Below are 12,765 nucleotides of genomic sequence, written 5' to 3'. Positions count from 1 at the left end.
TCTACATGGATAACGTCCTGTACTAAGATTGCATATAAGATAGCTTCAACTACGCCTCCTCAACAGATATGAGCTCATTTGATAAGAGTGCAAATGACGTTGATAGCGTTCCTCAGTGACATTTCCATATTGGACAGTTTCAGGGCGGCCATACAGTCATCCATACATACATTTATGGAACATTATGCTATTACCACATCTTCCAGAGTGGACACAGAACTTGGTAGGGCAGTCCAGCGATCTCTATTTCAGGAGACTCTGAGCCCCAACTTCTTAAACGGGTTACTGCTTGTGAGTCACCGAAGTGGAATAAACTTTTGCATCTACTCGAAGAAGAAGAAGAAACGGTTACTTACTATAACTAGTTCAAGAAGTGATGCAGACGTGTATTCCATGACCCACCTTCTGTCCCCTGTACATCAGTCTTCCCTCTCATGGGCTTTAGTGCAAAGAAACTGAGGGGGGTCAAGGCAGCATCATCTCATATACCCGGGGGAGGGGCCACAGCCACAAGACGAGTGCAGCCCCTTTACAGGTACTGCGAGGCAAAAGTATCCAGCTCCAGCATACTGGGCACACATACACCTAGGTAGAATACATGTCTGCATTACATCTCAAAGAACCACAGTTACAGTAAGTAACTGTTTCTTTTCAGAGCTTTCCATCAAGGTGCTTAGGTCCAGTGGACTTAATGGGATTCATCTGTTTTCAGTTGTCTGGGAACAAATCTCTCTGTGAGGTCAACAAACTGGCTACGAGATGTTGCAAATGTTTCTGCTAGTTTGGCTCAAACAGATATGAAGGAGTGGGTAGTCCTATAGGAAAAGGGGAAGAGTCAATGGAGACTACACCAAATATGAGCCCCAGGAGGATGCAGGATGGGTTAAAGAGGATTACAAGGGAGAACAGAAATGGAAAGAACTTATAGCCAGAGGGAACAGGGGATAGACTGGAGAATAGCACTGTCACCAGGAAAAGGCAGGTCTATGTGATCAGGGACTCTTTACTGAGAAGAGTAGACAGGCCTGTAACCAGAGCTGATCCAGAGAATAGAAGGGTGTGCTGTCTTCCAGGTGCTAAGATACAGGATGTAGACCTGAGTTTGAAAAGGATCCTAAAGGGAGTGGGAAAGAATCCCCTAATTATCCTTCATGTGGGAACAAATGATACGGCTAGATTCTCACTGGAACGTATGAAAGGAGACTATGCTAGGCTGGGGAAGACGCTTAAGGAAATCGAGGCTCAGGTGATCTTCAGTGGGATTCTGCCTGTTCCTAGAGAAGGGCAACAAAGGTGTGACAAGATTATGACTATCAACAGATGGCTTAGGCAGTGGTGCTATAAGGATGGCTTTGGGATGTGTGGCCACTGGGAGGCATTCATGGACAGAGGGCAGTTCTCTGGGGATGGACTTCATCTGAGTAAGGAAATAGGCTTCTTGGATGGAGGCTGGCACAACTTATTAAGAGAGCTTTAAACTAGGAATTTAGGGGAGATGGTTGGGAGATGTCCAGGTAATCTCCATGCCGGATTTTAGCATTGAGAGGGAAGAAAACAAAGTAAGAAAGGATACAGCCGTGGGTAGGAGAATGTATATAAGGAGGAAGGGCAGTGTGGATACCAGTCTGATAGGTTATACTGGCTGTAGAATGACCGTGCCTAATAGCGTACAGAATGTGAGCGAGGCCAAACAGCAAAAATTAAGATGTTTGTACACCAATGCGAGGAGCCTCGGTAACAAAATGGAGGAACTAGAGCTACTGGTGCAGGAAGTGAAACCAGATATTATAGGGAGAACAGAGACCTGGTGGAATAGTCATCACGACTGGAGTACAGGTATTGAAGGGTCTGTGCTGTTTAGGAAAGACCGAAATAAAGGTAAAGGTGGTGGAGCAGCGTTGTCTATCAATGGTGAGGTAGAATGTAAAGAAATAAGAAGCGATGGAATGGATAAGACAGAGTCCGTCTGGGCAAAAATCACATTGGGGAAGAAAACTACTAGAGCCTCCCCTGGGATAGTGCTTGGGGTGTGCTATAGACCGCCGGGATCTAATCTGGATATGCATAGAGCCCTCTAATATTTTTAATGAAGTAAATACTAATGGAAACTGTGATCATGGGAGACTTTAACTTCCCAGATATAGACTGGTGAACGAGTGCTAGTAATAATAATAGGGCTCAGATTTTCCGAGATGCGATAGCTGATGGATTCCTTCATCAAGTATCAGAGTAACAGCCGTGTTAGTCTGTATTCGCAAAAAGAAAAGGAGTACTTGTGGCACCTTAGAGACTAACCAATTTATTTGAGCATAAGCTTTCGTGAGCTACAGCTCACTTCATCGGATGCATACCATGGAAACTGCAGCAGACTTTATATATACACAGAGAATATGAAACAATACCTCCTCCCACCCCACTGTCCTGCTGGTAATAGCTTATCTAAAGTGATCATCAGGTGGGCCATTTCCAGCACAAATCCAGGTTTTCTCACCCTCCACCCCCCCACACAAATTCACTCTCCTGCTGGTGATAGCCCATCCAAAGTGACAACTCTTTACACAATGTGCATGACAATCAAGTTGGGCTATTTCCTGCACAAATCCAGGTTCTCTCACATCCCCCCCACCCCCATACACACACAAACTCACTCTCCTGCTGGTAATAGCTCATCCAAACTGACCACTCTCCAAGTTTAAATCCAAGTTAAACCAGAACATCGGGGGGGGGGGGGGTAGGAAAAAACAAGAGGACACAGGCTACCTTGCATAATGACTTAGCCACTCCCAGTTTCTATTTAAGCCTAAATTAATAGTATCCAATTTGCAAATGAATTCCAATTCAGCAGTTTCTCGCTGGAGTCTGGATTTGAAGTTTTTTGTTTTAAGATAGCGACCTTCATGTCTGTGATTGCGTGACCAGAGAGATTGAAGTGTTCTCCGACTGGTTTATGAATGTTATAATTCTTGACATCTGATTTGTGTCCATTTATTCTTTTACGTAGAGACTGTCCAGTTTGACTAATGTACATGGCAGAGGGGCATTGCTGGCACATGATGGCATATATCACATTGGTGGATGTGCAGGTGAACGAGCCTCTGATAGTGTGGCTGATGTTATTAGGCCCTGTGATGGTGTCCCCTGAATAGATATGTGGACAACGGGCTTTGTTGCAAGGATAAGTTCCTGGGTTAGTGGTTCTGTTGTGTGGTATGTGGTTGTTGGTATTTGCTTCAGGTTGCGGGGCTGTCTGTAGGCAAGGACTGGCCTGTCTCCCAAGATTTGTGAGAGTGCTGGGTCATCCTTTAGGATAGGTTGTAGATCCTTAATAATGCGTTGGAGGGGTTTTAGTTGGGGGCTGAAGGTGACGGCTAGTGGCGTTCTGTTATTTTCTTTGTTAGGCCTGTCCTGTAGTAGGTAACTTCTGGGAACTCTTCTGGCTCTATCAATCTGTTTCTTTACTTCTGCAGGTGGGTATTGTAGTTATAAGAAAGCTTGACAGAGATCTTGTAGGTGTTTGTCTGAGGGGTTGGAGCAAATGCGGTTGTATCGCAGAGCTTGGCTGTAGACGATGGATCGTGTGGTGTGATCAGGGTGAAAGCTGGAGGCATGCAGGTAGGAATAGCGGTCAGAAGGTTTCTGGTATAGGGTGGTGTTTATATGACCATTGTTTATTAGCACTGTAGTGTCCAGGAAGTGGATCTCTTGTGTGGACTGGACCAGGCTGAGGTTGGTGGTGGGATGGAAATTGTTGAAATCATGGTGGAATTCCTCAAGGGCTTCTTTTCCATGGGTCCAGATAATGAAGATGTCATCAATATAGCGCAAGTAGAGTAGGGGCTTTAGGGGACGAGAGCTGAGGAAGCGTTGTTCTAAATCAGCCATAAAAATGTTGGCATACTGTGGGGCCATGCGGGTACCCATAGCAGTGCCGCTGATCTGAAGGTATACATTGTCCCCAAATGTGAAATAGTTATGGGTAAGGACAAAGTCACAAAGTTCAGCCACCAGGTTAGCCGTGACATTATCGGGGATAGTGTTCTTGACGGCTTGTAGTCCATCTTTGTGTGGAATGTTGGTGTAGAGGGCTTCTACATCCATAGTGACCAGGATGGTGTTATCAGGAAGATCACCGATGGATTGAAGTTTCCTCAGGAAGTCAGTGGTGTCTCGAAGGTAGCTGGGAGTGCTGGTAGCGTAGGGCCTGAGGAGGGAGTCTACATAGCCAGACAATCCTGCTGTCAGGGTGCCAATGCCTGAGATGATGGGGCGCCCAGGATTTCCAGGTTTATGGATCTTGGGTAGTAGATAGAATATCCCAGGTCGGGGTTCCAGGGGTGTGTCTGTGCGGATTTGATCTTGTGCTTTTTCAGGAAGTTTCTTGAGCAAATGCTGTAGTTGCTTTTGGTAACTCTCAGTGGGATCATAGGGTAATGGCTTGTAGAAACTCGTGTTGGAGAGCTGCCGAGCAGCCTCTTGTTCATATTCCGACCTATTCATGACGACGACAGCACCTCCTTTGTCAGCCTTTTTGATTATGATGTCAGAGTTGTTTCTGAGGCTGTGGATGGCATTGCGTTCCGCATGGCTGAGGTTATGGGGCAAGTGATGCTGCTTTTCCACAATTTCAGCCCGTGCACGTCGGCGGAAGCACTCTATGTAGAAGTCCAGTCTGCTGTTTCGACCTTCAGGAGGAGTCCACCTAGAATCCCTCTTTCTGTAGTGTTGGTAGGGAGACCTCTGTGGATTAGTATGCTGTTCAGAGGTATTTTGGAAATATTCCTTGAGTCAGAGACGTCGAAAATAGGATTCTAGGTCACCACAGAACTGTATCATGTTCGTGGGGGTGGAGGGGCAGAAGGAGAGGCCCCGAGATAGAACAGCTGCTTCTGCTGGGCTGAGAGTATAGTTGGATAGGTTAACAATATTGCTAGGTGGGTTGAGGGAACCATTGCTGTGGCCCCTAGTAGCATGTAGTAGTTTAGAAAGTTTAGTGTCCTTTTTCTTTTGTAGAGAAGCAAAGTGTGCGTTGTAAATGGCTTGTCTAGTTTTAGTAAAATCCAGCCACGAGGAAGTTTGTGTGGAAGGTTGGTTTTTTATGAGAGTATCCATTTTTGAGAGCTCATTCTTAATCTTTCCCTGTCTGCTGTAGAGGATGTTGATCAGGTGATTCCGCAGTTTCTTTGAGAGCGTGTGGCACAAACTGTCAGCATAGTCTGTGTGGTATGTAGATTGTAATGGATTTTTTACCTTCAGTCCTTTTGGTACGATGTCCATCTGTTTGCATTTGGAAAGGAAGATGATGTCTGTCTGTATCTGTACAAGTTTTTTCATGCAGTTGATAGATTTCCACTCCATACGGCTAAATGCAGTGCCTTGCATAATGACAGGTTTCAAGCCGTCAAGAACACTATCCCCGATAATGTCACGGCTAACCTGGTGGCTGAACTTTGTGACTTTGTCCTTACCCATAACTATTTCACATTTGGGGACAATGTATACCTTCAGATCAGCGGCACTGCTATGGGTACCCGCATGGCCCCACAGTATGCCAACATTTTTATGGCTGATTTAGAACAACGCTTCCTCAGCTCTCGTCCCCTAAAGCCCCTACTCTACTTGCGCTATATTGATGACATCATCATCTGGACCCATGGAAAAGAAGCCCTTGAGGAATTCCACCATGATTTCAACAATTTCCATCCCACCACCAACCTCAGCCTGGTCCAGTCCACACAAGAGATCCACTTCCTGGACACTACAGTGCTAATAAACAATGGTCACATAAACACCACCCTATACCGGAAACCTTCTGACCGCTATTCCTACCTGCATGCCTCCAGCTTTCACCCTGACCACACCACACGATCCATCGTCTACAGCCAAGCTCTGCGATACAACCGCATTTGCTCCAACCCCTCAGACAGAGACAAACACCTACAAGATCTCTGTCAAGCTTTCTTACAACTACAATACCCACCTGCAGAAGTAAAGAAACAGATTGATAGAGCCAGAAGAGTTCCCAGAAGTTACCTACTACAGGACAGGCCTAACAAAGAAAATAACAGAACGCCACTAGCCATCACCTTCAGCCCCCAACTAAAACCCCTCCAACGCATTATTAAGGATCTACAACCTATCCTAAAGGATGACCCAGCACTCTCACAAATCTTGGGAGACAGGCCAGTCCTTGCCTACAGACAGCCCCGCAACCTGAAGCAAATACTCACCAACAACCACATACCACACAACAGAACCACTAACCCAGGAACTTATCCTTGCAACAAAGCCCGTTGTCCACATATCTATTCAGGGGACACCATCACAGGGCCTAATAACATCAGCCACACTATCAGAGGCTCGTTCACCTGCACATCCACCAATGTGATATATGCCATCATGTGCCAGCAATGCCCCTCTGCCATGTACATTGGTCAAACTGGACAGTCTCTATGTAAAAGAATAAATGGACACAAATCAGATGTCAAGAATTATAACATTCATAAACCAGTCGGAGAACACTTCAATCTCTCTGGTCACGCAATCACAGACATGAAGGTCGCTATCTTAAAACAAAAAACTTCAAATCCAGACTCCAGCGAGAAACTGCTGAATTGGAATTCATTTGCAAATTGGATACTATTAATGTAGGCTTAAATAGAAACTGGGAGTGGCTAAGTCATTACGCAAGGTAGCCTGTGTCCTCTTGTTTTTTCCTACCCCCCCCCCCAGATGTTCTGGTTTAACTTGGATTTAAACTTGGAGAGTGGTCAGTTTGGATGAGCTATTACCAGCAGGAGAGTGAGTTTGTGTGTGTATGGGGGTGGGGGGGATGTGAGAAAACCTGGATTTGTGCAGGAAATAGCCCAACTTGATTGTCATGCACATTGTGTAGAGAGTTGTCACTTTGGATGGGCTATCTCCAGCAGGAGAGTGAATTTGTGTGGGGGGGTGGAGGGTGAGAAAACCTGGATTTGTGCTGGAAATGGCCCACCTGATGATCACTTAAGATAAGCTATTAGCAGCAGGACAGTGGGGTGGGAGGAGGTATTGTTTCATATTCTCTGTGTATATATAAAGTCTGCTGCAGTTTCCACGGTATGCATCCGATGAAGTGAGCTGTAGCTCACAAAAGCTCATGCTCAAATAAATTGGTTAGTCTCTAAGGTGCCACAAGTACTCCTTTTCTTCATCAAGTAGTTGCTGAACCGACTAGAGGGGATGCCATTTTAGATTTGGTTTTGGTGAGTAGTGAGGACCTCATAGAAGAAATGGTTGTAGGGGACAATCTTGGTTCAAGTGATCAGGAGCTAATTCAGTTCAAACTGAACGGAAGGATTAACAAAAATAAATGTGCAACTAGGGTTTTTGATTTCAAAAGGGCTGACTTTCAAAAATTAAGGAAATTAGTTAGGGAAGTGGATTGGACTGAAGAATTTATGGATCTAAAGACAGAGGAGGCCTGGGATTACTTTAAATCAAAGCTGCAGAAGTTATCAGAAGCCTGCATCCCAAGAAAGGGGAAAAAATTCATAGGCAGGAGTTGTAGACCAAGCTGGATGAGCAAGCATCTCAGAGAGGTGATTAAGAAAAAGCAGAAAGCCTACAAGGAGTGGAAGATGTGAGGGATCAGCAAGGAAAGCTACCTTATTGAGGTCAGAACATGTAGGGATAAAGTGAGACAGGCTAAACGTCAAATAGAGTTGGACCTTGCAAAGGGAATTAAAACCAATAGTAAAAGGTTCTATAGCCACATAAATAAGAAGAAAACAAAGAAAGAAGTGGGACCGCTAAACACTGAGGATGGAGTGGAGGTCAAGGATAATCTAGGCATGGCCCAATATCTAAACAAATATTTTGCCTCAGTCTTTAATAAGGCTAAAGAGGATCTTAGGGATAATGGTAGCATGACAAATGGGAATGAGGATATGGAGATAGATATTACCCTATCTGAGGTAGAAGCGAAACTCGAACAGCTTAATGGGACTAAATCAGGGAGCCCAGATAATCTTCATCCAAGAATATTAAAGGAATTGGCACCTGAAATTGCAAGCCCATTAGCAAGAATTTTTAATGAATCTGTAAACTCAGGGGCTGTACCGTATGACTGGAGAATTGGTAACATAGTTCCTATTTTTAAGAAAGGAAAAAAAAGTAATCCGGGTAACTACAGGCCTGTTAGTTTGACATCTGTAGTATGCAAGGTCTTGGAAAAAATTTTGAAGGAGAAAGTAGTTAAGGACATTGAGGTCAATGGTAAATGGGACAAAATACAACATGGTTTTACAAATGGTAGATCGTACCAAACCAACCTGATCTCCTTCTTTGAGAAAGTAACAGATTTTTTAAACAAAGGAAACGCAGTGGATCTAATTTACCTAGATTTCAGTAAGGTGTTTGATACTGTGCCACATGGGGAATTATTAGTTAAATTGGAAAAGATGGGGATCAATATGAAAATTGAAAGATGGATAAGGAATTGGTTAACAGGAGACTACAGCAGGTCCTACTGAAAGATGAACAGTCAGACTGGAAGGAGGTTACCAATGGAGTTCCTCAGGGATCAGTTTTGGGACCAATCTTATTTAATCTTTTTATTATTGACCTTGGCACAAAAAGTGGGAGTGTTCTAATAAAGATTGCGGATGATACAAAGCTGGGAGGTATTGCCAATTTAGAGAAAGACCAGGATATCATGCAGGAAGATTTGGATGACCCTGTAAACTGGAATAATAGTAATAGGATGAAATTTAATAGTGAGAAGTGTAAGGTTATGCATTTAGGGATTAACAACAAGAATTTTAGTTATAGCTGGGGATGCATCAATTAGAAGTAATGGAGGAGAAGAAGGACCTTGGAGTATTGGTTGATCATAGGATGACTATGAGCCGCCAATGTGATATGGCCGTGAAAAAAGCTAATGCGGTCTTGGGATGCATCAGGTGAGGTATTTCCAGTAGAGATAAGGAGGTGTTAGTACCATTATACAAGGCACTGGCGAGACCTCACCTGGAATTCTGTGTGCAGTTCTGGTCTCCCATGTTTAAGAAGGATGAATTCAAACTGGAACAGGTACAGAGAAGGGCTACTAGGATGATCCGAGGAATGGAAAACCTGTCTTATGAAAGGAGACTCAAGGAGCTTGGCTTATTTAGCCTAACTAAAAGAAGGTTGAGGGGAGATATGATTGCTCTCTATAAATATATCAGAGGGATAAATACCGGAAAGAGAGAGGAATTATTTAATCTCAGTACCAATGTGGACACAAGAACAAATGGATATAAACTGGCCATCGGGAAGTTTCGACTTGAAATTAGACGAAGGTTTCTAACCATCAGAGGAGTGAAGTTTTGGAATAGCCTTCCAAGGGAAGCAGTGGGGGCAAAAGACCTCTCTGGCTTTAAGATTAGACTCAATAAATTTATGGAGGAGATGGTATGATGGGATAATGTGATTTTGGCAATTAATTGATCTTTAAATATTCATGGTAAATAGGCCCAATGGCCTGTGATGGGATGTTAGATGGGGTGGGATCTGAGTTACTACAGAAAATTCTTTCCTGGGTATCTGGCTGGTGAATCTTGCCCATATGCTCAGGGTTTAGCTGATCGCCATATTTGGGGTCGGGAAGGAATTTTCCTCCAGGGCAGATTGGAAGAGGCCCTGGACGTTTTCCGCCTTCCTCTGTAGCATGGGGCACGGGTCACTTGCTGGAGGATTCTCTGCTCCTTGAAGTCTTTAAACCACAATTTGAGGACTTCAATAGCTCAGACATAGGTGAGAGGTTTTTCACAGAAGTGGGTGGGTGAGATTCTGTGGCCTGCGTTGTGCAGGAGGTCGGACTAGATGATCATAATGGTCCCTTCTGATCTTAATATCTATGAATCTGAGTTTATCAAACAAACTAGCTCTTTTGTATTAGGAAAAAATCCTGAGATACTAGCAATAGCACACAGGAATAATAAAGCAGATCAGCTTCATGTGTAGAAAAGAACTTACTGTAAATACATACTGTAGCCCTGTTCTATTGCTATTTGCCTATTGCTCATCATGAGTCCATTTACATATTGTCCTTTCTCCTTCCAAAGGAAGCGGCGTCTGGCTAGGATTCCCATGTTAGATTTGTTGTTGCTCAAGTAGTTTGAATACAGTTTCGTTTTGAGTGAAAATCTATCTTTTCGTTCAGTCCCTAGATAAGACTTTACATATCAAATGTTTTCCAGCTGGTTAACAAAACATTCTCAGCAACTGAAAAAAGCACTGTAAGCACATTATGAAATATCCTATGTATATTTTATCTCCCAACACAGCAAGTCTTAATGCAAGGATCTTCTAATTAAGGGCTTGACCCTGCAAAGTCCTGGGTACTTTGACCCTGAACCAGCAAAGGATTTATGCACACACTTAATTTTAAGAATATTAGTAGTCCCATTTAAATCTTAGTTAGTGTAAAATTAAGCATTTGCCGCAATCTAACAAACCACTTAGGCATAAGTGCTGAGAACCTTACAGGATTACCTCCTAGATTATCAATTTGAAGTGGGATTAAAATCATGGTTTGTGGTCACTTTAAACATTCTTTATAACAACTTTTTGATTTTTTACTTATGCAAAATGGGAAATTCATCAGCAATCAGATGCATTCTGAAGGCAACCGAGGTAGAATTTCCATCTGATTGACTTATAAATTTTTTTTGAAGTAAACGTGTTACCCAAATGCAGATGCAAAGTATCATTAAAATCAAATTCCAGTGATCAGCACTTGGTAATACATTCTGCTTTAGAGATAAATTTCAGATTGATTGAGGTGCCTCTATTTTTTGTTATGTAGGACTCAATTAACTGCCTTATTGTAAAAGGATCAAGAACTAAGAAAGTCTCCTCCCTTCTCTATAATAGACCAAGAAACATTAAAATATGCTCAGATTGATAACAAATGTTGGATATATCTAGACTTCCTCAATGTATATTTTGTTTTTTATGGAAGAGAAATTTGTATTTGTTGTATTCTGGAGAATTCTAAGAAGAAATAACTAATTCACAAATAAAAAATGAAAATTTTCCCTTAACCTTGATCATTATCATAATCATCAGATTAATAAATCTGGAATATTTTAGACCAACCTGAATGTTTGTAAATGCAGTTCTAACACACAAAAATAGGGAAATGCTGAATGGAAGGTAACTTAAGTCTCCTTTGAGAAAATGAATAGAATTTGAATACAGACATTTAATAATATATTTGAATAGGGGCAGTGACCAACAATCTGAAAATTCACTGGAGGGGTATTTGATCTGATGGGATTAAGAAAATTAGATCAACCATGCATGATGTAGGGTCAACAAGAGCCAGATTATGAACAGATGCTATGGGACTCTATAGCTTTCATGCATGCTGGGAATATAGTATTATGGGTTTGCAGGTTCTTTGGTACATACATTCTAAGAATATAAAAGCCCGGAGGGAAGGGCGGAATACATTTACTGTAGTCCTGCTTTCTTCCACAAACTCTGTGACTTTATATATGTAACCCTTTTGCCAGGTGGAGCCGGCAGCAACCAGAGCCGGGTTCAATATCTAGGGGTTCCTTTTCAGCAATACAACACCAAATCGGCTCAAGCCCCCACCCAGTAATCTGAGAAAATTACACACCGCCCCTGAGCACCTCTGAGAGGTAATACTTCTCCACTCGTAAGCACAAAGTCTGAGTGTAGAAAAAAGGGAAGTCACCCGACAGTAATTAGGGAAAATGTCACAACCAGGATTCATAATCATAAAAGTGTAAGCAGGACAGCTACCCCAGAGTGCATGGGGCAGTGCCTTCTGCCTCAGGTTCCTGAGTTCTACAACAAAAAGTTCCTTTTCTGTGCCCCTCTCTGTTCCCTCACCATACTCCACTCGCAGTGGTTGTCCTTGGTCAGGAGGACCCAGGGTTCAGAACTGCATCTGTGTGAGTTCACCTCCCACCTAGGGAAGAAGACACCTGGCTAGCTCCGCCATCTGAACACTTGCTCTGGCTGGCCGCCCTGCCAGCCACCTCCTGCTGGCCAACTGCTCACCTCGTCCAACCAGCCGACTGCTCGCCACTTTCGCCAGCTGCCTGTCAGTCACCTGCCTCACTGCTGTGACCTCTGCAGGTCAATCTTTTAGTGATTTTTAGCTCTTATCAGGCTAGGAAGAAACACTCCCCCTCCACAAGTGATTTAAGCTCTTACTGAGTACTTAACATAACAAAGGCTCCTAATGAAGCCTATTTAGCTCTACCTTTGAACAATGGGGAGAAATAGGGAAAGTCCATCCCTCCTGGCTGAAATATCTGTCCCACCTCTCTTTGTTTCACAGGGATCTGGCATTCGAGCCCCTGGCTTAACAAGGTCCTTTCAGCTGAGAGTGACCCTCTCATTTGGGACAGGTTAAGCAAAGTTCTGCTTCCCTTTATTCATACATAAAGACAACAACACTGATAACAGCATTTCACTACCCCTGCATTCAGTACTAAAGTTATTTATAACCCAACACCAGCCAAAATTGATCACTGTAAGCAACACTGCTCTATCTACTGGATATCTAAGAAGAGTAGGTGTGGTCATGTAAATACAGTTTGCTACTGAAGTATTTCCCCCTCCCAGCTAGCTGTCAGGGGAAAGTTCATTCAGACCCTGCTTACATCTGATTTCAATCTAATCTGAAACAGGCAAAGCTGGGAGTACAGCATTTGTCTTGATTTGGGCTATTTTGACCTTTTAAGAAAAACAGAACTGTCAGGC

The sequence above is a fragment of the Lepidochelys kempii genome, chromosome 6 (genome assembly GCF_965140285.1).
Source record: "Lepidochelys kempii isolate rLepKem1 chromosome 6, rLepKem1.hap1, whole genome shotgun sequence".
Classification (NCBI taxonomy): Eukaryota; Metazoa; Chordata; order Testudines; family Cheloniidae; genus Lepidochelys; species Lepidochelys kempii.
This window is presented reverse-complemented; position numbering follows the sequence as displayed.